We start from the raw sequence: 6000 nt of genomic DNA, 5'->3' as shown, positions 1-6000 counted from the left end.
TCGTGGCAAGGGTGTTTAAAGCAAAATATTTTCCCGAGACTAATGTTTTCCAAGCCATTAGAAGGGGGGGTGACAGTTTCATTTGGTCGGGGATATTTCAAGCTAAAGAGATGTTGAAAAAGGGGTTTAGGTGGGTTTTAGGGGATGGAACTCAGATCAGCACTTTCAGGGATCCTTGGTTAAGGTCGAAGGAAGGGTTTTGTGTTGAGAATGCATCATCAAATAATCATAGGAGTGAGACAATAAGTGACTTTTTTATGCCCGGTTTGAAACGTTGGAATGAATAGATGGTTATGAATTCTTTTCAACAATGTGATGCATAATTAATTCTTGATACTATTATTCCTCAAAACCAAGTCCAAGACCGAATTGCTTGGTCTGGTTCAAGTAATGGCAAGTATAGTGTCAAATCGGGATACACTTTTTGGCAGGAATATTATTCTCAGTCTACCAGGATGGTGGCATCTGCTGGGTGGAGTAAAATCTGGGGAGTGGAGATTCCCCATAAAATCAGAGTTTTCTTATGGAGGTTCTGTCGTAACTACGTCCTAGTGAGAAATATCCTGCGATCTAAGGGAGTGAATGTCCCCATTTTATGTCTGGTTTGCGTCTCAGATGTTGAACACCTCCTCCACATTTTTTTCGACTGTGAATTTGCTACTCATTGCTGGCAGTACCTTGGGTATCAATTGGACATGAGTGCTGTTGAGCACGCTCCGACTTGGTTGCTTCAGAAGTTAAGTTCAGGTGGTAGTGAGGAAATAATTACTATAGCCACAGGGTTGTGGGGCATATGGAATTCTCGTAATATGAGAATGTGGGATAATAAGGTTCTAACTCCTGCCTTAGCCATGGAGTGGAGTAAGAAGCAGGTGAATGAGTGGCGTGAGGCGAGAAAAAGAAGTCGTGGGGTACAGGGAATTGTCTCAACGGTGAATCAAGCTGCAGTAAGAACCTGGATTGCTCCTCAGGAGGGTGAGTTTAAGTTGAATGTAGACGCTTCTATTACAGAGGGACTATCATTCTTCACGGTGGGGATGGTTATCAGGGATCATGCTGGTCAGTTTGTGCAAGGGAGAAATGCAAAAATTACAGATGCTATTTCAGTTTTTGAGGCTGAGGCATTAGGTGTTCTTGAAGCTTTATCTTGGCTGCGTACTCTTCCAGATATGAAGTTTCAGGTTGAGTCTGATTCCCTTACTGTAGTGAATGCAATTCTCGCTGACATGGAATATCAAGTGGAAGTAGGTCATGTCATTGAGGCGTGTCGGTCTTTTCTAGTCGAGCTAGATAATGTCTCTGTGCGATTTGTTAGAAGGCAAGCAAATAAGGTGGCCCATTTAATGGCGCGTATACCTTGTTCTCTAAATTGCCACAATATGTTTTTATTTCCTACACGTTCTGTGTTGGAGTCTATTGTTTCTGATACTTTGATTTGTTAATGAAGATTTCTGAGTTTCAAAAAAAAAAGTCTCTAAAGAGCAGATCAGTCGAAACATGGAAGTATATGTGGACGACATGATTGTAAAGTCACTATTACAAGATCATGCAGAAGAATTGAAAGAGTGCTTTAAGACGCTTCGAAGAAATAACATGAGGATCAATCCGAACAAATGCACCTTCGGAGTGTCCAGTGGCAAATTCCTGGGCTATATGGTCAGCGCCCGGGGGATAGAGGCGGACCCAGAGAAGATCGAAGCAGTCATCAACATGAAAGCCCCTAAATACATCAGAGACATCCAAAAGATGACCGGCCGACTCGCCGCCCTTCGGCGCTTCATCTCCAGATCAGCCGAGAAGGCACTCCCTTTCTTCGCCGTACTTAAGGGGTCAAAAAATTCTGAATGGGGGCCTGAATGCCAAAAGGCATTCGAAGAGGTGAAATAATACCTCACTAAGGCACCACTTTTAATGAAGCCTAATTCGAAGGAAACTCTTCAGCTTTATCTGGTTGTGTCCGACAAAACTCTGGGGGCGGTTCTTGTGAAAAATCATGAAGGCAATCAACACCCCGTGTTCTATGTGTCTCATGTCTTAAAGGATGCAAAAACGAGATACCCCAATGCCGAAAAATTCGCATATGGATTGGTTATTGAAAGGAATATGTCCTAAGTCCAATCATGTATGAGGATTTAGGAATAACTTTTCAATAATCTGTTTTGATTTCATTGATATTAATAAAAGACTTGTTTTGTTTTTATTACGGGCTTTATCTATTTAAGTGTTTAAATAAGATATACCATAGTTTAGAGTAAAGATTTTTATGGATTATGATGAGATCATAATAGCGAGACCTAAAAAGATGATAACTCTAAACTTAAATAGTTCCTGGTCATAGGATTACTAACTGGTAATTAATAATCCGCAAAGATCGGTACATAATATGCTTGCTTCATTATGAAGGATGTCTGTTCTCATAGACATTTGTGTGGTGACACTATAGCTAGTATGTAGGTGCTTATTATAGAATAAGTTCACTGAACATGACTCGCACAACTGAACAACTGATGGAGTTCACTCACGTGTCAGCAGTTGTTCACATAGTGATAGTTGTACAAGTATCCTTAGACTTGAGGTCATCATAGTCATCTTGTGTACATTGAACTATGCTTTGGTATAGTTCTTAGTCTCCAGGGACAATTATTAGGGCTCTTCTGGGTATAGGAATTTGTACACGAAGATAGTGTATGATCAATAAAGGATCTACCCCTTCTAGTGAAGGAAGCGAATGTTCAAGGCTGATCCACTTATGCTAGTTCAGGAATCTCTGGCCAGAGTAAATTAAATTAGAAAGGAGTTTCTAATTTGCATAGAACTAAGCATAGTAAATGGTAAGCAAGTGATTAAATTAGATAGGCTTGACACGAGATCCATGCCTTGTATTTAATCGGGACATTGTAGGGTAGAAGGAGTTTATTGTACGATAACTATTCACTGACAGGTTCTTGGTATTCTAAGCAGTAAATTCATATTATCCGGATAGTCGCGATATGTTGAGAAGCATCACTCACGATGTAGAATAAATGTGATTAATTAATTAATCATATTTAATAAATTAGAGAATTTATATAAATAATGATAAAATAGTTTTATTATTATTTATTTCTACTACCGGCTTAATATTGAACCTACAGGGTCACACCATAAAAAGGGAATGATTTAATGGTGGAGGAATTAATTAATAATGGCTAATAATTATTTATTTGTGAAATAATTAATTAATTGGCAAATTTAATAATTGATTAAATGAGATTTAATTGATTATAAATTAATTAAGAAAAGTTCTTAATATTATTAATTAAAGGATTTAATTTTTGGAAATTAAATCAAGAGAGAGAATTATTTCTAAAGTGTTTAGAAAAAGGATTAATAATTAAAAGGTGTTTTAATTATTAATGAGAATAATAAATGGGATAATAATAATACTATTTATGGGAAAATTTCAGCTGAAAATTTTGCCTATAAATACACTATTATAGACCCTATTTTTATTTTAACCCAGAACCCCAAAACCCAAAAAGTTTGGAAAACCCAATTCTCTCTACCTCCTTCCTCCTCCTTAACATCGTTTTCTTGGTGGATACCGGTGGAGTGCTTCACACTTGAGGAGCAACTGCTAAGGATCTCTGATCGTTGTCTCCGAATTATTTTAAAGGTTAGATTCGATCCCTCGAATTTTTATTCACGATTTATATGCTTTTATTTGGATTTTGTATGTGTAAAAGTGTTTTGCCATGCCCCCGCTGCGTTTAAAATCCAACATTGGTATCAGAGCATAGGTTGTATGCATATAGATCTGTGGTAAAAATTTCAGAATTTTATGTTCTTGTATGTATTAATTATGATTTTTACAAGTTATATCATGGATTAATTTTGTCTGATGAGAAATCGTTTCTCAGAATAATTTTGAATGTTGATCTGGGTTCTACAAGTGTTGTAGATCGTCCGGGTATTTTTTTCATAATTTTAGCATGTATAGATTTTTTATTATGAATTTTTGAAGTTCTTGTAATTAAATTCATAATTAAATTAGTATAAATATATGTATATAAAGTATATATATATGTTTGTATATATCTGTACATCTGCACATCTCTGTTGTTTGTCTGCTTTTGCTGTACTGCTGCTGCACGGGTAAAGTACAGAAAAAGGACAGAGAAGAATCAGAGTTGTCAGGTGCGCAAACCGAGGAAAAGCGGCGGCTGCTGAAAGAAAAAAAAATAGGGGTGTAACGCATTCCGGGAATGCGTTACACACCTGTGGCGCATTCACGGAATGCGTTACACCCTTTAATGGCTTAAAAGGGGTGTAACGCATCACCAGAATGCGTTACAGGGCTTGTAACGCGTTCCTGTAATACGTTATAGCCCGTCTGTTGATATTAAAATTGATTTTCTGGGAGTTTCGTAACTCCGTTTTAGGCGTGCAATATACCGTTGGATTCGTTTTTCCGAGACGGATCTAATGGAGTGATCAATTTTAGTTTATATAAAAGTTTTGAACTGTTTATATTTCCGAAAGTGTTTTAAAGCTGTTTTTAACTGTTTTAATTGCTTTTAAATGCTTCATGTGATACATAGAGATGTATAATGCTTAAACTAATGTGCTAGATGATGTAACATGCCTACCTTGATGTTTATTCATGTTGATATATGTGATATATGCTTAGTTTATCATGCGATGATAGATTTAGGTGAACTTAAATGAACATAAGGCGTTTGTTAGACAATCTAGTATAGTGAAATTGTTTCATAACCTTAAGAAAAATATTATGAATACAATCATGAGATTCTTGTGTTTGTGAAACACGTAATTGAATATGAATTTTCGATATGAGAGAAAGGATGATTCTGTCAACAACAGATTTCTATCTGTAAGAAAGGGTTATTAAGTGACGCCTCTTGACAATGCTCCACCCGATCTGGGAATCATCTGATTATTGATTATTGATTTGAAATATTTAATTTAAAAGGAAGAATCTCTTTATAATATGATTATGATTGTAACGTAATATAATCCCTCTAAAATTAAATAATATCAAGTAGTAATTGGCCAATGACACAACGGGCTTGTGTCGGTCATAGCCTTTCAACATGATAGAAAGTAGTTCTTATTTTTGAATCATTGTCGGTTCGTGCTACAGCCGAGGGCTTTGATTTCGAAATAAGAAATACTTGTCTATTACATAGAGATGTGTACATTGAATAAGAATCTAAAGGTCGGTACGTGCTACAGCCGTGGGCCTTTGGGGACTGATTCAACTGTACGGAATGTTGGGTTAGACTTGACTTAGAATATTGAGTTTGTCGTGCTACAGCCGAGACTCAATTATTCAAGAGGCTAAAGTTTGATTAGGGAATAACATGAGATGTAATTGATAAGAGTTATCTGCCTATTGAACATTACATGGCGGTTCGTGCTACAGCCGGGGTTGTATAATGGAATGTAGGATCCCTATTCCCACTAGCATTATGAATGCTTATTTTTCACGTAGGGGGTTGAATAAATTAGGTAAACTAGTGGGAGCCACTTTTGAATAAAGACCCAATTCATATAGTATTTTGAAATGAAATTGAATATTTGCTAAGTGTTGTTATGTGTTTATCATTTACAGATTTACAATATACATTATGTCTTCTGCACTATCACTCAGGAGCATACTGGATGCTCACAAATTGACTGGTCCTAATTATGCTGGCTGGCTTCGAAACTTGAGAATTGTTCTCAGGATTGAGAAGCTGGAATACGTGATTGACTCACCTAAGCCTACTGAACCTGCTAGTGATGCACATAATGATGAACATATTGTGTATCGTAAGTGGATAGATGATGCAAATGTTGCTCAATGCATCATGCTAGCTTCCATGAACATTGAGCTACAGAAGCAACATGAGCATATGGATGCTCACACTATCCTAATGTATCTACAAGAGTTGTATGATGTGGCGGGGAGGACAGCTCGATATGAGATATCGAAGGAGCTGTTCGGTTGTAGGATGT

Source organism: Apium graveolens, chromosome 10 (assembly GCF_009905375.1).
Source record: "Apium graveolens cultivar Ventura chromosome 10, ASM990537v1, whole genome shotgun sequence".
NCBI classification, from domain to species: Eukaryota; Viridiplantae; Streptophyta; class Magnoliopsida; order Apiales; family Apiaceae; genus Apium; species Apium graveolens.
Note: the sequence above shows the minus strand (reverse complement) of the source record.